This window comes from Sus scrofa, chromosome 3, assembly GCF_054392235.1.
Source record: "Sus scrofa isolate SSC_HxYL_T2T_F1_AM1 chromosome 3, Sscrofa_HxYL_maternal_Yorkshire_Landrace_v2.0, whole genome shotgun sequence".
Lineage (NCBI taxonomy): Eukaryota > Metazoa > Chordata > Mammalia > Artiodactyla > Suidae > Sus > Sus scrofa.
The window spans coordinates 56,735,556-56,759,810 of NC_139385.1; the positions used below are offsets into that span (position 1 = coordinate 56,735,556).

A 24,255-nucleotide genomic window follows, 5' to 3' on the forward strand; every position below is an offset into this window, starting at 1 on the left:
GGCCGTACCTGTGGCATATGCAAGTTCCTAGGCTAAGGGTCAAATGGGAACTGTAGCTGCCAGCCCACACCACAGCCACAGCCACGCCACATCTGAGCCACATCTGTGACTTACACCACAGCTCATGGCAACGCCGGATCCTTAACCCACTGAGAGAAGCCAGGGATTGAACCTGTATCCTCATGGATACTAGTTGGGTTTGTTTCCACTGAGCCACAACGGGAACTCCTCACAATTGATTTTAATGAGAAAAACTTCTAGACAGTTACGCCGAGTATTTAGTTTTTCTTTTTCTTTTTCTTTTTACCGCTTGACAGTGATGGGGACACAACAGCATGGAGATTGTCAGTTTAAGCCCAATGTGGTATTTTGGGGGGTAAAAGATGGGGTGGCTGGATTGACCTGGAGCAGTTGTAAAACATGGCTCTGGGCTCTGCTCTCCCCCAGATGTGCTGGCAGGAGCTTGTCTTGTTCCAAGTGAATGAGTCAGAGAGATGGGAATGTGAGCTATTTGAGTGGGTGTTTCCAAGAGATGAGTGTTGGTGCCATTCTGAAGAGGACAGCTGCTTCTCTGTGCACTTTTGTCTTCTTGGAAAGTTCCTGTGTGCCTGTGCTCCGTGCGATAGAGATCAGACCAGCCACACCTCCTCACAACCTGGGCTCCTACCTGGTGCTTAGGAACCACCCTGCCCTCACCCCAACCCGCTGCACTTGGGTGGCTCTTTCCTAAAGAGATGGCACCTGCAAGGGTGCTGGCCCTTGTCATCAACCACAGCATCCTCAGTCTTGAGGTTCCTTTGTGTTTGAATGCATAGGAGGGATAGATGTCAACTTGAGAATCCAGGGTTTTTTTTGCACCTGTTACTCCCTCAATTGTCAGAAAAAAAAAAAAAAAAAAACAACAAGCCACAGACTGGAGCAAATATTTGCATATCCAATTTTAAAAGTTGCATCCAGAACATAAAAAGGAAGCTCAAACTGAACAGTAAGAAAATCAATTAAAAAAAGCACGCGGGAGTTCCCGTCATGGCACAGTGGAAATGAATCCGACTAGGAACCATGAAGTCGTGGGTTTGATCCCTGGCCTTGCTCGGTGGGTTGAGGATCCGGCGTTGCTGTGGCTGTGGCGTAGGCTGGCAGCTACAGCTCTGATTAGACCCACAGCCTGGGAATCTCCATATGCTGCGGGTGCAGTCCTAAAAGGACAGAAAAGACAAAAAAAAAAAAAAAAAAAAAAAAAGCATGCAAAAGATTTGAGCAGACATTTCACCAAAAAAGATACACAGATGACAAGAGAGCACATGAAACGTGATTCAACAGCATTAGTCATTATGGGAATGTAAATTAAAGTCACTAGGAGATACCATTACACACCCACTAGAACAACTAAAATGAAAAATAGTGACAATAGCAGCGCTGACAAGCATGCAGAACTGGTCCCTGATATACACATTAATGGGGAAGCAAAATGCATGGCATGGGCACTCCAGAAGACAATATGGTAGGTTTTTTTGGTTTTTGGTTTTTGTCCTTTTAGGGCCGCACCCTCAGCATATGGAGGTTCCAAAGCTACGGGTGTAATTGGAGCTGTTGCTGCCGGGCTACACCACAGCCACAGCAACACCAGATCCAAGCCACGTCTGTGACCTACACCATGGCTCATGTCAATGCCAGATCCTCAACCCACTGAGCAAGGCCAGGGGTAGAACCTGCAACCTCATGGTTCCTAGTTGGATTCATTTCCGCTGCACCAAGATGGGAACTCTGGTAGTTTCTTACAGAGGGATATGTGTATATATGTGTGTGTGTGTGTGTGTGTGTATATATATACACACACACATGAAATATATATACATATATATATGAAATAGGTATCCCACTGTTGGGTATTTACCAGAGAGAAATGAAAACTCATGTCCCTGCAAAAACCTGTACACGAATGTTCACAGCAGCTTTCTTTGTCATAATGAATTATGGCCCTCAATGGGAGAAGGGATAAAGGACTTGTGGTATATCTATGTGTTGGAATAACACTTAGAAATAAAAAGGAATAAATATTGATAGACTGTTTTGGTTGCCGAGTAGTACTTCTGCATCCCCAGTCCTGTCCCAGCAGAGCCCAGGAAGTGCTTGCCCAGCCCTCCGCACGGCTGGCCTGCCCAGCAATTTGCAGATAGCGGATCATCGCCTGGAGTGCAGCCTCGCAGAAAGCGGGCTTCATCTCACTGGTATTTTCCCAGCAACTTTCCTTTTGGGGCACAGGGCTTGATCACCATCCAACCTGAGCCACCATTGACATTTCTCTCTAGTCATTTCCTTCCCTTTCTTCTACATCCCCAAATCCTGCCTCTCCGTCCCTTGAAGGCATCACACTACGTTAGTGATAAATGTCACCTCCATATCAAAAGAGACATTAGTCTTGGCACTAATATTTATTTATTTTTTGGCCACAGGTTCAGGATGGTAGTATCCTGGCCAGGGATTGAACCCACACCATAGCGCTAAACTGAACCCCAGCTGTGACAATGCCAGATCCTACCTGGGAAATCCTTGGCAGTACTATTTTAAGGTTTGTAATAGAAAAACTAGAATTGTGTAATACTTGTCACTGAATTTTAAAAATTGATGTCACTTTTCTTTTACGACAAATGATGAAACATTTGGGTGTGGAAGAGGCACATGTGGGCTCTCCCCTCTGCTGGTCAAGGTCATCTGCTGTCTATGCCAGGCCAAACCCTCCCCTTGAGGGGAAGATTTGGTCCTGCCTCCTACTCCAGTAAGTTCTTTTCCCTCTGGTTCTCTCCTGCATCATCAGTTTTTTCCCTTCTAGTAAATCATTTCTTTCAGTGAATATATAGATGAGCTATTATTTCTTTCATCTTAGCAGAAAAGGAAATTTATCTTGACCTTATTTCCCTTCCTTTTTTTTTTTTTTTTTTTTTGGCTATACCCATGGCTTGTGAAAGTTCTGGGGATTGAAACCAAATATGGGCCAGGGATTAAACCCAAGTCACAGCAGTGACAATGCCAAGTCCTTAACTGCTAAGCCACCAGGGAAGTCCCTCCCTTCCAGTTTTAGCTTCATCTCTGGAAAGCGGTGTCTCTTCTCACTGTCTTCTGCCTCTCTCACTATTTTCTCTGATTCTACCCAGACCTTCACCTCCTTCCTCCCCAAGAAGACCTCCCCTTGTGGAATCCATGATGCTTTCTGGTTCCCACCTGATGAGACCTCTCAGCAGTGATTCTACCAATGATCATTCTCTCCTCCTACAGCCCCTTCTCCATTTGCCTTCCCTCCCACCTTGCTGGCCCGTACTCCCCTAAGGCCCCCTCCATCCCCACCACCCCTCCATCCCCTTTGCTGGCTCCTGTCACCCTGACCTCCTAAGTCTGCAGGGTCCCCAAGCTCAGCTTTTGCTTTTTTTTTGTCTACACTCTTTCCTCTTGGAATGCATCCAGCCCCCTGGTGTTATAGACTAAATTGCATCTAGCTGAAGATGCTCTCTGAGTGGGCCACTGAGCTCAAGTGCCATTGAGGAGGGAAAAACCACTGGCAGTTAAACTCTAACCTCCCATTATTCTGACTGCAGATGTCGCTTTGTTCCCAGAGTCCCTGAGCTGCTCTGGGGTGAGTGGTGCTGCTTCTCTGCCCCAAGCCTGCAATAGGGGGCAGGGTTCACATCCTTCTCTCTGTTCCTTCCTCCCAGCTCTCTTTATCGCCCAGCCTGTGGGATCCTTAGGTGGTCGTAGTACTATGACTAGTCCTTTCACATGTGGCTGTGCAGTCATGACCTGCGAGAACTTACTCCCGGGGGTTGTGCAGTGTACAGCTTGAACAGCTGTATTGTTGCCTGGCTTCACTCACTCCTCCAAGTCTTCTTTCTCTATATATAATCCCCTGTCTTAGACTTTTGAAACTTAAAAAGCAAGAGTGAGATTCCTTAGTTCTGTGCATTCTTCCCTGTCATCCTTGAAGCAGTGGCCATACCCCTGAGCCCATTGCTGTGGCTGGGAGGATCCATGTCTTAACTGAGATGGGCCTGGAGGCCAGTCCTGGAAACAGTCACAAGGCATTTCCTTGTTTTGCATTGCTCAATCAAAATCCTCCTCTGGGTAAGGGGGTGGAGACAATTCTAACAGAACGTCAAGGCCACTACCAGGAGGAGAGGGAATGGGATGAATGTGGGGATAACTACGGTGTCTTTTTCACGGGGTCAAAGGCAGGGGAGATGTTTTGCAATTGGAGGGGATGTGAGCCCATGTTTAGGCTCCTGGACAGGAATAGGTTAAGGGTGTTAGAGTGGGAAGGCCTATGTTTGGTTGGAGCAAAATCCTAGCCAAGAAGAGAGGTGGGGAGAGGGGAGGGGCCAGATTTGAAATGAGGGACTGGATCTTCTCCCAGGAAGGAGGGTGGTGGTAAGACCTGTTAGTCAGGTGAAGGAAGGACCATTTCCTGACCCCTCGTGTCCTGTGCCTGAGGAGCACTGTGTTGGTGGGTGTGGCTTCATGGGACTCTTTGGGAAATGCCAGTAGGTAATTCTACCCCATGCTTGCCATTAATGAGGACCGCTATCATCTTAAGGGGTGGGTCACTTCAAGGCTAGATTTTTATTTACTTCCCAAATGAATAGAAAGTACCTCTACCTCACACATATCTGCAGAAATGTGGAGAACACATCACCAGGTAAGCAGATGGGTGTGCAAAGATTTTTTTAAAAAGTCCTTTGTAGGAATCCAGGTGGCCTGGTGATTAGGGTGAGGCCTCTGACATCAGATGGCCTGGGCTCACATCTGGGCTCTGCAACCTTGGGCCATCTCCTGACCCTCTCTGTGCCTCAGTTTCCTTGTGAGAAAGTGGGGGTGATGTCACTCCTGTCCTCAATAGGGCTATTTTGAGAACCAGAGATCATAATACCTGTGTGTTTAGGCACGTATGAAATACTCTTAAATGTCAACCATCGGTATTGTCAGAATCCTGAGATAAGCTCGTATGCATTGTCTTCAGACTGTGCTCTGTCTTTAGGATTGAAACTTTTTTTCCGAATTCATGGAAACCTCCATTTTTCCAGTGCTATTGTCATTGGGAAAATAGCATGCAGGTGTTTAAAAAGGGTTTCCATGTAGCCACATTTAAAAGGTCACCATGGGTTCCTTTCTGGTGGACTATGCAGGTGTGAGCCACTTGAAAGAGGACCTATTCTAGAACATTCCATATTAACAATCAGGGGGTGGAGGCGTCGATGTCTTAGAGAATGATTCATTTATGAATACACTGGGAATGGCCAGCCTCCTCACACGGGATTCCTGTCCCACTTCCTGGCCCAGATGGAAAGACCTTTGGAAGGAGGGTCAGTCTAGATTAAGACACAGAATTCCCGGGCTTATCCAACACCATGAGGAGGACACAGTTCCACTGCCCTTCCATGGTGGCTCAAATTGCTGTCTTGAGCAATTGAAGCAATTGGAGGAGGCCTTGCCGGGGAATACTCTAGAAGTCTCCTTGAAACCTTGTTGCTGAGGAAGAAACAGCTGCTAAAGGAATGAGGCCTCTGGCAGGCCACTTCCGGCAGGAGGGTGTGGCTACCACTTGGAACATACGTTTCCCAACTATTTCACATTTCTTTTATTTGTTCCTGGTGTTGTTTTTCATTTAATATTTTTTCAGTTCCCCCAGGGATTAACGGGCTGACTTAATACAAGTCTTCATAAGTAAAAGCTGGCTTCCTACATACAGGACAAAAATAACACCTCACAACCCCTGCTTCAACAGCCCCCACAGCTCTTGGCATCAACAGGTGCTTCTCATGAGGCTGCTGGTCCCTCACGGCCTCAGATGTGTCCCTTAGGGACAGGTTGCTCCATCTCCCCTCCCCGTTCTCCCCCTAAAGAACATACTGGGAGTTCCAGTCATGGCTCAGTGGGTCAAAAACCTGACTAGTGTCCGTGAGGATGAGGGTTCAATCCCTGGCCTTGCTCAGTGGATCTGGTGTTGCCGTAACTTGTGGTGTAGGTTGCAGATGCGACTCACATCTGGCATTGCTATGGCTGTGGCATAGACTCTCAGCCGCAGCTCTGATTCAACCCCTAGCCTGGGAACATTCATATGTTACCTCAGGTGTGGCCCTAAAAAGAAGGGGGAAAAAAAAAGAAAAGGAAAGAAAGAAAGAAAATGCACTGCAATGAACTGCACGTCAAAGCTGTTCTGAAATTCCAGAAAAACCAACAGGCTTTCCACTCTTTTGGGGAAAAAACAAAAAAAAAACAAAAAACAAACCCACAACAAAAAACTGTGAGAAATAAGAATATTTGGCCAATTGACTAATAAACTACAGCTTTCCTGGGGACCTGAAAGACTTGATGTTGTCTGACAGAAAATGCTCCTGTTGCCCTGTTGTTAGAACTGAGATCTAGAATAATGAACAGGTATTGTTTTTATCCCCCCTCATAGTATGAATCCAGCTGTAAATGGAGCTTGGTCTCCCGACCCTCCAAGGTGAAGACCCTTGCACCCAGATGCAGCCTGCCTGGGTCTTCCGTCCTCCTCCAGACCGTCATTGCCTCATTTGCTCTCGATGCTTTAGGGCTCTCCCAGCATGGCCCGCACAGTGGCAGGTGCTAGGTCAGAAAAAGTGATGGCACCAGGGCTCACCCCTGGTCTTGCGTGGGTCACCCTCCAGAATCTAGGATGGGTCTGATACAACCACAGCCACCCTTCTCAGCTGGCTCACAGGCAGCTCAAGATCACATGGCTTCTGCTCTTCCGTTGCTTCTCATAATTTAAAAATGTGGGAAGCTGCGGAAGGCTGCCCCCACCCCCAACACCCTGGGATCATTCCAAAGAAAACTGGGAGGCAAAGGCTCCTCAGTTCTGGAACGGAAACATCCATCAACGGTTTTATTATTATTTTTTAATTTCCAGTGTTATACTTTCATTTCATTCCTTGGGACTTGAATGTTCCAATCTGGCCTATGCTTGAAGTCTGAAAGGTGGAGAGAAGAGATTTTGTAACTCACTCGATCCCAAAGGCAGGACACACACCTTCCAACAGCTTCAAAGAGGTCAAGACTTTAGATTGTGCAATTTATTATTATATCAGAGGTAGAAGAAAAAGTGCACTGAAATAAGTATGACCAGGGCAAAGTCACTCCAACCTCCCCACCCTGAAATGCCCTGAAAAGAACCATAGTTTCCTGCAGGGACTCTGCCTTCGGTTACAAAATTTCAATGCACAGTTGGAGATTGAAATGCACATGAGATGCATGCATTTTCTTTCTCTGGCTATTCTCCGATCTCCTAAATAAAGCTTTTCCCCGGGGGGCTGCATGAGAGCAGTGGCTGGGTCTGCTTTCTGGGGGTCAGAAAAGCTGTTCTTCCAGGAAAGGCTGCAGAGACCCTGGGAACAGGACCAGCCCAGCTCACAAGTATGAAGAGAATGTCGGGAGAGGAAGTGGTGGCTCTGAGTCAGCATGAGTCATCTCGTTCCAATGAGAATGAAGATTGAGGTGTGCGCCTTTCTCTCTCTCTCTCTCTTTTTTTTTTTTTTTGAGTCTCAATCGTGTGGACATCACTGGGAATGGAGGGAAATAACTGACTGTATGATCGTTGCTTTTTAAGTTTCAAACTGACATTCCAGGCGGGCTGTTGCTTGAGTGAGCATCTGTCTTCAGAATTTCACAGTGGGTTCCTGGGAAGGTGGAAGCCTCTCCCTGGTGAGTATATTTCTGTCAATTTCATGTTCATTTCTGCAGTTTGCCTCAGAGACTTAGCTCTTTGAAAGCTGTGGGGTCTTGGAGCAGACAAGGTGTTGGACTCAGATTATGAGGCTGATTTTAGCAAGGTGTCTCCGTCGGCCCCCACCCCCACTAGCTACTGTCTGTGAGCCTGATCGTCTGGAGAACTTTCTGAGTGGTTAATTGTAAGAATGCTGCTGGTATAGTATGTTGTCTTGGAGGAGACAATGATGCTTGGCTGGTTTAAAAGAAGCTGTTTTGAGACTCCTCTCAGGAGCCAAAGGGAAGTTCAGAGATGGAGGTGGGTGATTTTGTGCTAACCCAGGGGTGCTGAGGTTGGGCTAGCTTCCGCTTCTCAGAGGTGGAGGAAGGACAGCTTCTGAGCAATTTCTAGCCGCGTGGTCTGAGCTGCCCACTTTTTAGTGCAAGAAATACAAGAGAGAGACAGATTTTTGGCTTCTCTCTCAAAGCATGTGAATGATTCCAGGAACTTAATTGATTTTTTTTTTTTTTTTTTTTTGCCTTTCCTTAACACTGAAGGTCGCAAACTGTAGTAAAATCAGAAAGAAAATATGCTGGGGGAGGGGGTGGTTTTGGGGGTAGGGGGTGAGGATGGGGTAGTTGAATCCCTGAGGCTTGACTTGACCTTGATGTGTGTTTCTCAAGCCATGACTATTCTGATGAAGCTTAGCTTTACTGTCAAGTAAAATACAGGAAACTTTTTTTTTTTTTTTTTAAATGTCATCTGGTTACTGTAAGTGAAACGGTTAAAATGTCATAAATACCTTATGATAAACATTTTTCAAATTTGCTTAAAAATCTGCACATCAGTAAGCAGGGTATGACAGAGGGCTTTTTCAGTACAGTCATTTGAGAGCGTGGGCTTCCTGGGTTAATAATGAGTCAGCACCTGATTTCTAAAATTGGAGCTGCTAAGAGAACATTCGATCTGCCCCCAATGCAGTGCAGTGGCTGCCAGGCCCCTCTAGGAGAATCTGGCTGTTGGGTGTTCAGTTAAAACCAACCTGTTCTGGGGAGCCCTCCAGCTTCTGTCTCAGCTCTGCTGTATGTGGCTGGGAGGCCCCTATGCTGAGGGGTCCCTCTGTGCCAGGCCCACCTTCTTTGGCTGATGTGGATGAATTTAGGTTGTGCCGTGATGGAATTGGTTGAGCCTATGGTTGTTGCAATGTGAAACCCAGAGTTTATAAAGGGTTAGGGGGACTCGGGGCTGAAGTTGGTGCGTCTAGTGTCCCGTGATGTCCCACTGGCTGAGGGACCCAGCAAGAGTGGCAGTCACGGTCACAGCAGGAGCTTCGAAGCCTGCATTCTGCAGGTGACCCATAGCATGGGAAAACTGTCAGCTTAAAAGCAGAGAGCAGGATTCCGAGGAAGCAATCTTCCCTCAAATGTGACTCTTCTCATGTAAAATGAGAAAAATATTAAGAAGATTTAAAAAAAAAAAAAAAGAAGAGAGAGAGAGAAGCTGGGGTTGCAGACTAACAGCTCAAGGGCCAAATGCGGACCTGTTTACCTGTTTGAATCCATCCTCCCACTAAATTCTGCTGGCCTGTGCTGCATTGCTTTTGTGTGTTCTGATGACTGTGAGTAGAGGGTCCCGTTTTCTTTGGCACGCAGATCCTGATGAACCCTTGTGTCCCAAGACTCCAATAGCCTTGGGCTTCCAGACCCTGACACTGCCCACCTCAGAGGGCAGCTAGGAGGACTCAGGAGCCAGCACTTGCCAAGCATCCAAGTGTGTAGACCAGGCTGTGGACACCAAAGGGACCCCCTCAGTAGCTCTACTAGTTTCTCTTCTTACCTGCTCTCTGAAGGTCTCTGGACTGGCTTGTGGCCCCTGAATCAGTGCCTTGACTTTCTGAAGCAAGATCTTGTGATTCCAATGGGATCAGAGCAGTGTCCCAAGGCTGAGTCACAGCCGTATGCGTGTCGATTTGGGGCCTCAGCCGGGCAGACACCAGGGGTTGCCAGGGTGGGGAAGCTGCCCAGTCTATCTCTCTTAGGGAGTAGTCTTCATAAGTGCTCAGAGAAATTGCCATCTTCCCAGAATGAAGAGCCCATAAGAGGAGAAATGCCTTAGGCGCTGCCTCTGTGCTCTGTGTGCACCGGCCTCTTCTCCTGCATCTCTGAGAACACGCCAGGTACCTGACGTGTGTTTACCACCGGGTGCCGTGTCATGAAATCCTCCTGGATAAGCACGGTTGGGGGAGTGGCTTTGAGGAGGCTGATTTTATCCCAGACACTGATTGTGTTCTTTCACGTAGGAGTCAGGCAGTTGTGTGGCTGCTGAAGGTCCATTCAGCTCTTACCTGTGAGACATAAGCCTGGGGCGAACTGCCGTTTGGTAATCAGGAGAGTCATCTTAAGAGGTCAGAGATAAGGCCACTGAATACGTCTGAAAAGAGAGCATTTATTAATATGATTTGCTGCTTGGCCATATTTTTTTAACTACCCAGAGATGCTGATTCTAGGCATGGATGCAGGCAGGGAGTCATGAGGAGACATTCTATGGGAGATACTGAGCAGAGACGTTTGAAAAGGACATCGAGGGCCAAAAGAGAACGCTGACAGTTGGATGACATTTGGAAGCTGCCTGGTGCCCTATTGTCACAGCGCCCTCAGCCTGGGGACTGGCCTGTGGCTTGCTGGCCTTGTCCCCCACTCTCCGCTCCTCATCAACAGCTGCACTTGGGCTCATGTTCCTTCCTGCTGAGCGGTTTCCATGGGACCTGACAGGTGCCCCCACCTCTGCTTGCTGTTTGGCCATTTGGGCAAGTTTCTCCACTTCTTGGTGCCCTACCTCCTCTTCTGGAAATGGGAATATGAGAGCACAACCCCCTGGGTCCTTGTAGAGATTGGTGATGATCAGCACATGGTTACAAGGAGACTCAGTAACTGTTAAGTACACATTCACTGATTCAATAGACCTAAACACCTTCCCATCTCTACCTGGGCCCTGAGCCCCGTGGGTGTCTATAACAAATTGGCTCTCATGCCCCTGAAGTGAGATCCTGTCTGTGTCATCGGCTACATGCCATGTTCTGCATCTGCAGGACATTTATTGATTAGGTAAAAGGGAAGGCCTTCTTGGTTCTCTCCAGGAACACCTGGGTTTTTAAATGTCATCACCACCATTATCACCATCATGGTTGTCTTCCTTGTCCTTAATATCATCACAGCAAGAACAGCTCCCGATTCATTCACCCTCAACCACATGGTAGTAACTTTCTGTCCAATACCTTTAACCCCCTCCCCCCAACACACACACACACACACACACACACACACACGCACACGCACACGCACACACACACACACATACATACATACATACATAAACACACACACACATAGATACATACATACATACATACCCATCCCGGAAAGTAGGAAGGATGACCGGTCACTCAGCTCCCCGGAGGAACAGGATTCCCAGGCAGGTGTATCAGGCAGAGCAGTTGCTTTAAGAAGTGCATCGGTGATGGGAGAGCTCTTTCCTCCCATCAAGAGGAGAGTCAGGAAGAGCAGGGGGCCAGGAGGTTTCCATGCATAAGCCAACAACCTGAGGCCACAAGCCAGAAAATACAGGACCACTGAACACAGACCGGCCCCTAGGGTGGAAGCAGCTGGATTCTGTACCCATGCTTCCTGTCTAAAGCCAGCTACAGTCAACTTCTGGTTATTTGAAAATCATCATAATATATGGAGGTGACTCATATTGAAAATATTAAGTAAGATACACTTAAAACAAAAACCCCGGGGGAACATAACATGGCCTTTCCTGGTTGATTCCGGAGATATTTAAGATCATGCAGTGCCTCAAAAGCCAAACCTTCTGCAGGGGGTCCAAGAGAAGTACCCAGTATGTCCCTTTGCTCTGCCTGCCTTCTCTAGCCCCGCCCCATCCAGGGAAGGTCCCCAGTGCTTTGTGCATCTCCTTTCTGAGTTTAGGCTTTGCAGGCTGAGGGCTGGCTCCGTTGTGTCAGTCAGTCAGTCAAAATGGTGCCACTTTGTGGGGAAGTGTTTTCCTGCAGCTGCCTCTTGTACCCTAATCCAGAGGACCCTCTGTCCAGTGCCATGGGTGGGGCAGTACTGGGTGAGGCCCTGAGATGTTGGGTAGGGTTTGGGCTCCTACAGGGTGCAGGAGGGTTCTGTTTAGACCACAGAGCACAGGCAAGGAGAAACCATCAACAGATCAGAAGGAAGTTGAGGCTACAGGAAGGAGAGGTGGGTGGGGAACTGGGCTGGTCTCAGAGGATTCCTCCGATTAAAAAAAAAAAGCACAGAAAACCTGGTTGTATTGCACCGTGTATAATCCAAAAAGCTAATGGTGTTGACCATTCTCATCCATTATGATTTTCTGGCTTGTCTTTTGCTTTCAGGATTGACTATCCTGCAAGCAAAGTCTTCTGCTGCTTGGGCTTTTCACCTTTCCATCTACCCCATCCTTTCGAAAACTGATCATATTTAAAATATTAGAATGTTTAATATGGCAGAAAAAAATGTATCATTTTAGCTGTTCTCACTGGACAAATCATTTACAGAGTAAGAGAGGGATTGAGGGGTTTCTAATAGTTTAGCCAGATATAAAGGGAAACTTTACAAAGTAGTAGTGCATCCAGCAAGTGTTAGATGTAGTTGCTCTCAGACAGAAGAAGACAGAGCAGGCTGTCCAGAACAAAGGGCAAAGGGCATTCTGTTCATTCATGTGTCTTCTCTGCCATCCTTAACATTAGCTTCCTTCCTTGGGTCTTATGAAGGCTGCTGGAGATCCAGCCATCATTTCTGCATTCCACACATGAGGAAGGAGGGGAGTGGGGGGCAAAAGGCTAAGAGTCTTAGATGTCTGTCTCCTTTAAAGAGCCTTCCTAGCACCCCCAACTGACCCTTTCTTCCTGTGTCTTTCTTTGGCCATGGTCTCTGAAGAGGATCCTGGGAAATCGTTTTTGACCAACAGGAAATGGGGTTGTTGACCAACAGGAGGTGGAGGAGAAAGGATATGAGATGGGCAACCAGCAGATGTGAGATAACCATGTTCCTCTCCCTGGAAGTATCAGGAGGGTTACATGGCTTCATGGGCTGGAAACAACTTGGAGGGGGGCACGCAAAGGGACAGAAAGCACTTGTTTGATTTTTTTTTATTATGTCTAAATAGAATCATGCAGCTATTTCTCATTTACCCAGTAACACAATGAGGACTCTTTGTTTATGGAGTGCTGACTTGTTGCCACGCAGGGCTCTGCATGACCTCACTTAGTGTTCAGAGAACTCTGTGCAGCAGATTCTGTCAATTATTGTGCCCTCCCCGCCCCCTCCCCATCCAGACGAGGAACTTGGGACACAGAGGGATTTAGGGAGATGCCTAAGTCCACACTGTTAGCGAGAAGAGGAGCTTGGCTTTGAACTCCATCGTCTGGTTTTGGACCCAGCGATGTGGGGTGAACTGGAAGACAAGGTCTTCCTTATTCGCAGCTTTCTGGTGAAATAGACATAAGCCCGATAAGGTCAGACCATGGTGGATGCTCCAGGAGACTGGCCCAGGGAGGTGGGGCACTCACCTCCAGCAGCATCTCCTGCCTAGAGAAGACACCCTGTAGAATGGGTCCAAGCTGAGCGCTCTTCCTCTGCCGGGGACACACCAGGAATCTCAGCTATGTCTGAGCTCATGACTCACCCCTTTCCTCCAAGCCAGCTCTTCCAGAGAACTCAGTCGGTTGGGCTTCCGAGTCTGGACCACACCCTTCCTGTCCTGGCCGCAGCCAAGGAAACTGCCCAGACCTGGCTTCCGAGGCTGGGCGAGGAGTTTCCAGCAAAGAGCAGGATGGCTCAAAGCGAAGAGGTTGGGCTCCAAGGACCTGTAATTTATTCGCATCATTCAATCTGATCCCAGCCTGGAGAGGGTGAAACTACCTTCTCCCCTTCACACAAATGCCTGTTATCTAGTGACACCATCAGGGCCAGGAGGATGTAGGAAGACAGGAGGGGTTTGGAGGAGGGGGAGTGTTTGCTATTACTCCACCTTTGACCTAAGTCCCCTCCTGTGCCTTCTTGCCCTGCACCGTCTCAGGGCCTTCCTCCTCCAGCCTCCTGAACAAATAAGGTGGCCAGTGGAAGGCATAGTCAGTAATGGGTAATTGGGTACATTAGGAAAGTTCCTTAAAGGACCTTGATATCCAAGAGGCTTAACCTTTATCCCCTACTTCCCTCCTTCCTCCAGCCATCACCTGTGTGGAATGCACAGGTGATGGCTGGAGATCCAGCAGCCTCCCTGAAGCCATAAGGCAACTTGGAGGAAGGAAGCCAGTGCTGAGGCTGGCAGAGCAGGCAGATCGAGCAGGTTTGGAAGGCCAGGAGCTTTGCCTGGGGATGTGACTATATTTGGAATGAGTTTACCTGCATGATAGAGGGAGGTGGGAGAAATCACTGCTGAAATTCAATCTGTAGCTCAACTAGGAGGGTCTGTCAGGATGTCAGAGTCCCTTCTGCATGGAGCTGCCTTTTGTGTTTCAGGTTTAGCAGTCAGAGGATCAGGGCTGCAGAGTAACTTCATGAACCTCATGTGTTCTGTTCTCATGGCCCCTTCCTGAGGACAAAAACCACCCCCCCCCCCAAAACATACAGTGACTGTCTTGGTACAAAGATGCATGTTACCCAGACTGGGTTTATTAGTATATATTTATTTTCAATATACTCAGCTTCTTCTTTTAATTTGAAAATAAACTAAAACATTTTAAGAGTATTATGGGCCCCAGGCCTTGTCTCTCATGTATACGATGCCCAAGTAGACCCTGGGAGGGCCTCGGCATGGTGACCTCCTGCCCTGGACTGTGGGTGATCCTCTGGTCTCTGGCTGATCCCTTGGACTGTGGCTACTCCCCTGGACTGTGGCTGATCTCCTGGACTGTGGGTGACCCACAGCAGTGCCTCTGAGGATGGCCGGCAGGTCTGGCCTATTGTGTGTTGCTGGTGAGCCTCCAGTCAGGTTTGGAGATGATGGTGTAGGTTTTCAGAGAAGGACTCTCAGAGTGGATCCAGCTACTCTCCTCTCCTCCTCCTCCTGTAATGGCTCTACTTGCTCAATTGATTTGTTCAGTGGGCATGGGTTTCGGTCTACAAAGCTAAGGTATCAAAACTAGAACACTCCTTTATTCCCTAAATCTCTAAATTATATGAAATCTGTTCCAGGCTCACCCTGTCTCTGCTTTGGCCCCTCAGCCCAGCAGCTGGGGAATTCAAGTGCAGTCATTATTAGGGATCCTTGTTGGTTCTGGTGTCATCAAACAATCTCAGGGGTGACATGGTGCCAGAAAACCAGGGAGGCCACTGCCTCAGGTGGCCACCACCACTGCTGCTTCAGCTCTGGAAACTTGGCAGAGGCAAGGCCCCAAAGCTCCTTAGGGCCCTGCTCCAGCCCATTGTCATCCACATGAGCCAGGGGTCAGTCCCCTGACCACGGCTTCCTACTAGAGATGTGCCACTCTTCCTGCGGCCTTGGTGTGAGTGCCCAGCCTCTGCAGCTGCCCTCAGCAGTGTCCAGTGGGGCCCCTCTATGCCCTGTCCTGCCTGCTGCCGGCTGCTGGGCCTCTTCTAACCTGCACCTCTGTCTGGGCCTGAGGGGCCAGAAAGAGCTGTGATACCAGAAAAAGCAGAACATGCCTGGGGGGCAGGAGGGACCTGTGGAAGTCACACAGTGTCTTCTGTGGCATCCTTAGCCCTCCAACCACATTGTCCAACAGGGAGCCACACCCACACATGGCTAGTGACTCAGGGTCCAAATTAAAAAAATTTTTTTTTTCATTTCAGTGAATTTAAATGTAAGTGCACAAAGCCAAATGTGGCTCGTGGTTACTCTGTTGGACGGCACAGACTTAGAGCTTGTTTTCCTAATCTGGGCGGTTTTGACAGTCAGGCCATCACCACGAAGAGGGATGTGGCTCTGGGGTGCAGGTGGTGGGTTGGACAGTGTGTGCCCCCTCAGCTGGTCCCCAGAGGGTGGGTGGCCCTATCAGGTGGAGAACCCCTTAGCCAGGGGCTGTGGGCTGGGCAGATGGGGGTCCCAAGCCTCTACTACTAGTGGCCACAAGCGCAAGCCTCAGTGTCCCCATCTCTGGGGGATAAAACCCCAAGTGACTCTCAGGGCCTCAAGGGTGCGGAGTGAGGGTCTTGATCGGGGGGATGGGTGCCTGACATCTGCAGCTTTTTGGAGGGGTGGGGCCTCAGCTGAGAAGCACACAGCCAATTCTTTGCTTATGGAATCTGATGATGAACTTGGGGATAGGCATCCTTAGTTTTGTTTGTGTAAAACCTCTTCAGGGACTAACCAGATTGGCCTAAGGAAACCTCAGGCGTGGCTCCTTTCTCTGTCCTTCTACAAATTCCCCAAGAGTGTTTTAACTTTTTTTTTTTTTTTTTCCCTTAGGGCCCAACCTGCAGCATATGGAAGTTTCCAGACGAGGGGTTGAAATCAGAGCTGCAGCTGCAGGCCAACATCACAGCCACAGCCACAGCCACACAGCCATGTCTGTGACCTACACTGCCAATTGCTGCAACGCTGGATGCTTATAACCCACTGATCAAGGCCAGGTCTCAAACCTGCATCCTCATAGGTATCAGTCAAGTTTTTAACCTGCTGAGCCACAATGGGAATGCCTGACCCTTTTGACTTTTTTGAGAGAAGCAGTCAGTGGTGTCCAGCCATCACTGACAAGAAACATACAAGCAGTGGGGAGAGGAGCTGAGTGGGAGGAAGAGGCTAAGCCAGGCACTGGCCCTGCAGCTCTCAGCCAGGCACAAGCCCATTGGGGCACAGATGATGTCCTTGCGCACGTGTGGCCATAATTTAACACATTCATTAGCATCCACTGAGCCATTATTTGGTCCCCTAAACTGCTGAATTATGACATGAGCCCCAGCTTCTTTCATGCCAGAGCCCTTCCAACTGTATGGGTGTAACCACTTAGGTTCAAGCTCTTCCTTCTCTGCACAGTTCCTTAAAGATTCATCGTGAAGTGAGGGGTTCAGTGACATTGACCCTGTGCTGCCCTCTTTGGCACAGACTGCAATTTTCTTTTTTTCTTTTTTCTTTCTTTTTTTTTTTTAGGGTGGCATCCACGGCATATGGAGGTTCCCAGGCTAGGGGTCAAGTCAGAGCTACAGCTGCCAGCCTACACCATAGGCACAGCAACGCAGGATCCGAGCCACGTCTGTGAGCTACACCACAGCTAACGGCAATGCTGGATTCTTAACCCACTGAACGAGGCCAGGGATTGAACCCTCATCCTCATGGATCCTAGTCAGGTTCCTTGTGGCTGAGCCACGACGGGGGGAACTCTGGGACTGCAATTTTCTGATGTCCCTCTTCACTAGAGCACCACACCCTCCCTTCTAAGGGATGCTAGGCTGTTTTTGGCCAGCACACCTGTCTGTTGGACCCACAGTTGGCTGTCTCCCCTGCCTCCATGTGGGGACATGTTTAAAGGCACAGCTCTATCATTTTGACTTGCTAACTGATTTTTGATTTTTTTTTAAACAGAAGTAAAATTATACATTCTCTTTAGTTTGATCTTCTAGAGGTGGCCCATATATTCGCTAAATAAAATGTGAAGCTTGACATCATCTGCCAGTTGCAGAGACAGTCCCTTTATAGCTCCCCTGAAAGACCTCTTGTATCGGTGTAGACCAAGAGCAGAGACCTGTGGCACTCCACTAGTGACTGACTTCAAAGTTGCCAGCACCTTACCAAATAGAAGCAGCTGACCTTGCTGCACAGGTTTCAGTGATGTGGATGAAAGGATGATGAACATACAGTCAAATATGCAATGTGATCCCATAGACAGGGAGGCAGGTAGTGATGATGTAGCTACTCAGACTTCTGATGGCTCTCCTTCTCTCCCTTTCTCTCTTTTCCTCATCCCCAGGCAGGGGGAGCTTTTGGCAATGCAAGCTAACCCTTGGGTATCTGTGTAACAATTAGATACTAGGAGCAAGTTGCCTTAAACTTCTAGAACATTTGAATGCTCAGCTGTCAGTCATCGCTGTTTTAGTCGCTTCATACAGCGACATCCTCAGAGTTTGTGGGTTGGATGCATTCGATTTGCTTCAGATTTGCCTTTCAAGCTGGAGCCGCTGAGCCCAGCCTGACAGACGGGTGGCTGACTGTGCGCGGTCCCTTTGAAGTCCCCAGAAGTGCCTGCTCTGGGGTAAGCTCTGCGGAGGGAGAGGTGAGACTCAGAATGAGTGCAGACTGCCACCCAGCAGCACAGGAGGTGACTGCAAACCACGAGGTTCTGCAGGAGAAAGCGGGTCTCCCAGGTTCTAACTTCTGGTCCAAAGTGGGCATCACCTGCGTATGTGTTTACCAGCTGAGTCGATCACTGCAGGCACCTGAACAGAATAGAAATGGCCACTAAAGAGGGGGGATTCTTTTTCCAAAACCATATCCAGATGAAAGCCATTTAGGAGCATCCGAGTACATTATTTCTGAGGGGAGACAACTTTTTCTGTAACTTCTTCGCAAGTGGCTCTCTGATGGCTGCAGGGAGTCTCACCGGAAGCCCTCCTGTTGGTCAGCAATGGGGAGGATCCTCCCGCCATGGGCACCTCTCAGGTGGCACCTGGAAAGGGGCGCACGGGGGCGCTGACCTTCAGCTGATGCTTCTCAGCATCTCTTGAGATGACCATACAGAATGTCTCTTTCGATCTGCACATGTAGTGACTACAGAATAGGGTTCCCAGCTTTAATTTGTTTGTAGAAGTCTCGAAAATAAAACTATGAAAAGATGTCCAGTGAAAAACACGTTCCCACCAGTCTCCCCTCTGGTTCCTACTGGTCCCTCCACCCCCCATCATCCTATTCTTAGTTTCTTATGTATCCGTCCAGAGTTTCTATATGCAAATATAAGCACGTAGTTGAATGAGCCTTTTTCTTTTCTTTCCTATTTTCCGCAAAAACTCTCACAGTCATTTTTGAAACCACTTTTGTGTGTGGAGAGAATGGGCTTGCGGACTCCAAGCTCAGCGGCTCTTGTTTGGAGCTGCCGGGTCTCGGGGTTCAAGTGGGGCTTGCCGAATGTCCCCTTCTCCCATGTCCTGCGGGTGGGGCCCTGAGCTTGTCCAGGCGACAGGTGGGCAGACCCTCCCATGCTGGGAAGTCGTACATGTGTGGGCTGTGGTGCCCAGTGAAGCCTCAGGGGACCCCAGGGGGCAGTTGTCATCATTGGAGTCAGGCTGTTCTAAACCACATTCCCTGGGGCTGCGTCTCCACTCCCGAGGTGCCGTCTGGGAACCGGGTGGGGGCTAGACAAAAAGAGTAGTAACTCCGAATCCCTGTCCTTCCTGAGGGTCCAGGACCCCCAGTCACCTTGACCCCCAACTGTATTTACAAAACAGACAGATAGGGAAATGGAGACTGAGGGTTCAGAAGAATTCATCTCAGGATTCTTCTGAGAAAACCACCCCCAACCAGTGAAAGTCAGGGCTCCTGCGGTGGGAGAAGGGGCCACAAGCAGCCACGCCTGGCTTTTCATGAGCACTGACTTGGGGCCAGTGTCTCATATGCTGTAACTCACTGAATAACCCTAAATCATGGTCCCCATTTCTCTGAGAGGAAGCAGCGCCTGAGTCACACAGCTGACATGGGGGGGAGCCAGAGTCCAGGCCAGCTAGTTCCCCAAGGCCATGGCCACACCAGCTTCTCAATGGACAGTGTCTTCGCTGCAGCCCCTGACCTGAATTTTGCCCATGGGGTTAGGGGATAGAAGGCAACAGGAGGTTCAGGGTGGCCGACAGCTTTGCCGAGGGACAATGGCCTGGCCCTTCTGTCCATCCCTGTCCCTTCCAGACACCTGACTGGCCAGCAGCCTTGCTCAGGACCGTTTTCACCAGCAGCAGAAGTTTGAGTAGCCGGAATCCCACACTTTTAAGACCTTTCGTTTGACTCCTTCTCAGTGTAGACATTGACACCTGACGACGACGGAAGAGAAAGCAGACTGCAGGTGTTTATGAAGACGGGAACTTATTTTCAGGGGAATGAGTTTGGGGGGAGAGATGGGCAGAATAAAGGGACAGGGAAAGTGAGTAGGAGTCCGACTTTGTGAGTCACCATGGAGGCCTCTGGGCGGGTTATGGGTTGAGCGGTGTCTCCCTCAAATTCACATGTCGACGTCCGACACCCTCCCCCCACCCAGTAACCCAGAATGAGACCTTATTTGGAAAGCCTGTCATCGTAGGTGTAGTGAGTTAAGATGAGATCGTCCTAGAGTGGCGTGGGCCCCTCATCCATGATGGCTGGTGTCCTACAGGAGGGGGACATGTGAGGGGCACGCACACGGGGAGAAGGCCATGTGAAGGTGGATATGACGTTGCCACAAGCCAGGAAGTACCGGGAGCGAGGGGGGAAGGCTTGGAACCAATTCGTCCCTGCAGCTTTCAGAGCTTTCACCTTGATGGCATACTTCCAGCCTTTAGAACCATGAGGTGATATGTTTCTGTGGTTTGAGTCCCCGTGTGCGGCAATTTGTGATGATGGCAGCTCTAGGAAATGAACACACGCACGTCCTTAAAGATGCTGAAAGCTGCTGCTCCAACCAGGTCCTCATCTGGTTCCAGCTCAGCACAGATCAACCTCAAGAAGCACCTGCTGACAGTGGATGAGTGGATGATGGACGCAGTAATCATGTCTTATTTAGCAAATAAGACGTTTGCACTTTGTTCTAACTTTTCCAGATCTGCTGAGACACAGAGACTGAAAAATGGAATTTGGTCTTTCTGTTTGTTTTGAAAAACTTTTTTTTTTTTTTTTTTAGGGCCACACCCTCTGCATATGGAGGTTCTCAGGCTAGGAGTCGAATCGGAGCTACCGCTGCCAGTCTACACCACAGCCACAGCAGTGCTGGATCCAAGCACTTCTGTGAACTACACCACAGTTCATGGTAATGCCAGATCCCCAACCCACTGAGTGAGGCCAGGGATCAAACCCGCAGCCTCATGGTTCCTAGTTGGATTTGCTTCCACTGCGCCATGAAGGGAACTCCTAAATTTTTTTTTGAAAAGGAAAGACAATGAAAGACATGCTTCATCTTTATATGTAATGGGATCAATGCTCTGTCCACTGAGGCAGCTATGGTATGCGTCCCCCCTAGGGACAGCCCGAGACTGAACCACGGTCTCCACGAGAGCAGAGAGCACCATCGAACCTCACACCCGAGAGCCTCCCCGACAGTCAGAACTTTCACCCACATTGTCCTTTTCTGTCGCCTTTCTCTTCCGCCAGCATTCGCATGCCATCACGCCACAGTCACAGGCCGAGGGCAGGGGCTCCTAGTGGCTGGGAAGTCACATTTTCTGTGGGGACTTTTTGCCACATTTCCTAGTTATTGAATAAGGGTGTCTGTGAGCCTCCCATAAACATGGGTTTGACAAGCAGTTCAGAAAAACAGGAACCATCAATTCATGAGAACTTCAAGAAAAAAATAGTTTAAAGAACTGAGAAGTTGCCACCTTATAGTGAAAGAATGTCAGGTTTGGGAAATGACAAAAGTGAGCAATTTTCACCTCGAAAACCCAGTGGAATCAGTTACACAAGTCGTAACCACACACAAACACAGGCATTTCTTATAATTTCAGAGCATTTACAGTCAAGAAGCTTCTTTCAGAGTATTTCATGGAAAGTTATTTTAGTAGCAAGGGGAGACTTCAGCCGTGATTATTCGTCAAAAGAGTGAAACCTTGACTTCAAAGTCAGGAGACAGAGGAGCCCAGACTCAGAACAGAAGGTGACCGGCAGGGTGGGTGCCCACGTGCCCAGCCCCAGCCTTGGGCATTCTGCCAGCCCCCAGGATGAATCTTTGTCTGGGCAGGGCCCCCTCCCTACTCCCAGGGCCCCCTGGCTGCCACAGTGTGTTATGAGTGCCAGCTTTCAAAGTTTTATTTTATTTAAATTAAAAAAATTACAGTTGATTTACAATCTTGTGCCAATTTCTGCTGTATAGCAAAGTGACTCAGTCATACAATGTATATACATACATTCTTTTTTAATATTCGTTTCCATCATGGTTTGTCCCGGGAGACTGGTTATAGCTCCCTGTCCCAATACAACCTCATTGCCTATCGATTCTAAATGCAATAGTTTACGTCTATGAACACCGAACTCTCATCCCACTCCCTCCCCCTTCCTCCTCGGCAACCACAAGGCTGTTCTGATTGTCTGTGAGTCTGTTTTGTAGACAGGTTCATTTGTGCCACATTTCAGATTCCACATGTAAGTGATGTCATATGGTATTTGTTTTTCTCTTCAAAGTTGTACATAATTCTTCCAATATAAAATTGAGGGCTTGATTTGAAGCAAAGCAAAAACTTTATGTCAACAATGTTATGTCTGTCGGATGTAAATAGATTGTTACCTTAAGGTACTCTCTGAAGAAAATAGAACTGTACCAGGTAAAGGGGGCCTGAGGATAGATGTTCTGTGTGACTGTCCCAGGACAGAGAAGGAACTCTGCTTGGGGACCCTGTGGCAGCACCCACATGCCAGCCCTGAAGCCAGGTGCAGGCTTTAGAAGAAATGTTTAGGGAGAAAGTTATGCCCATCCATATCGTTACCGCTAGAGCTTTCTCTTGTTCCTGTTCAACCATATTTCCTTCCAGTCTTTCCCTCTGTATATATTTAATAATTGCATAAGTTATCTATAACAGAATTAATCTTCTTTAAAATTTAGATTAGTGTAATTCACAGAGCACCCTGGCCCTCATTTTTTGTGATCAGCTTACCTTGCCATCATGTACAACTGGTCTCTCATCAGAGGGCTCCGCATTTAGGGATGTCTCTAAAATTTGCCCTCCCTCCTGGAGAATTTTATGGCATAAATCTGATAACATTGTAGCTATCCTTTGAAAAGGGAAAGGTTTAAACCAGCCTCCACAAATGTTGATTTTAAAAACAATGTATAAACTAGCCCTTCTAGGGAGAGTTGGTTTAAAAGAGAGGGCTATAGTTTACTAACTGTTCTTTTTAAAATTGCCTGCTCCTGTTCTTCTCTTTCCTTATTTCCTTCTCTCTTTCTCTCCTGTATCCCTTCCTTTTCCTTCCTTTCTCCCTTCCTTCCTTCCTTTCTTTCATTCATTCTTTTTTTTTCTTTCTTTCCCTAGTTTCTTTTCCTTCCTTCCTTGCTCCTCCTCCCTGTTTTCCTTGTGGTTTTGTAAGAGCTCTGAGTTTGAAACCTTTCATGTATGACCTGCGAGTATTTTCTCCCAGTCTGTGTTGCTTGACTTTGCTTGAAGTATTTGAGTTTGAAACCTTTTATATATAACTTGTAAATATTTTCTCCCAGTCTATGTTGCCTGACTTTGTTTCTTTTTGACGTTTTAAACTTTGTTTCTTGTGTCATATCTTTTACGGAAATACGTCATTTTTCTGTAGTCCAGTCAATCACCATTTTCTGGACCCCCCCCCCCCCATTTTAGCCTGCTTAGAAAGTCTGCTCCCATCTCTAAATTACAAAAATATTCTTTCATATTTTTTCTTCTGGTATTTTGTAATGTCATATTTGAGGTTTGAAATATCAAGTCCATGGGGATTTATTTTTGGGTTTTGTTTTTCTGTTTTTTTTTTTTTTTTTTTTTTTTTTTTTTGCTTTTTAGGGCGGCACTGCAACATATGGAGTTGCCAGGCTGGGGGTCAAATCGGAGCTGCAGTTGCCCGCCTATGCCACGGCCACAGCAACGCCAGATCTGAGCCAGATTCTTAACCCACTGAGCAAGGCCAGGGATCGACCTGAATCCTCGTGGATATTAGTCAGGTTTGTAACTTACTGAGCCACAATAGGAACTCCGATTTATTTTTGTTTTTGATCTAGGTAGGAGGAGGAGTCTAATTTGTCTCTAAATGGCCAGCAGTTTTTCCTAGCACCATTTATTAAGCAGTTCACTTTTTCCTGTTGAAAATACATTTTCAGTTTAATATGTTTTAGGCTGGGCAGCTGGAGGAGGTGACATAGGCGATTTTGGATGGAATATGGGATGCAGGATGCAGGGCATTGATACAATGCCTTTGCCTTTCAAACATCCTGTGACTTTAGAACTCAGGGACAGAGGGATGCTGGGAGCTTTTAGAGACTGTGAGATAGAGGGATCGGGGCAGATAACTAGGGACAGATGGACAGTGAACACAGTGGAGGGATAGAAGAGCCGCAGCGGAGGAGAGAAGATGTCAGTTCTAAAGAGAAAGTCAGTCTAAGGGGAAGTTTGGAATAAATGGGTCCAGCAGGCAGCCAGCTCACAGAAACACAGATGCTCGTGATAGACGCAGGCCTGGCTGTGCCGGTCTCTCCTGGGGGAGACACTTGGGCACTGGGAGAAGCAGGTTCTGACAGATATCTGTGTAGAGAAAATTTATTTTGTTTTGTTTTGTTTTCAGGGCCTCACCTGAGGCATATGGAGGTTCCCAGGCTAGGGGTCAAATAGGAGCTGGAGCTGCCAGCCCACGCCAGATCCAAGCCGCATCTTCGACCT

The 24,255-nt window shown here is 48.1% G+C and overlaps 1 protein-coding gene across 23 annotated transcripts in view; it reads left to right on the plus strand.

Moving 5' to 3' along the window:
• The first annotated feature begins 7,552 nt into the window (after positions 1-7,552).
• LOC106509733 (uncharacterized) overlaps positions 7,553-24,255 on the plus strand; it is a 279,725-nt gene continuing 263,022 nt past the window's right edge. For all 23 annotated transcript variants that reach the window (XR_014841207.1, XR_014841205.1, XR_002342497.2 and 20 more), the window contains exon 1: positions 7,553-7,710. The gene's annotated coding sequence lies outside the window, so the exon portion shown is untranslated. The remainder of the gene's footprint in view (positions 7,711-24,255) is intronic.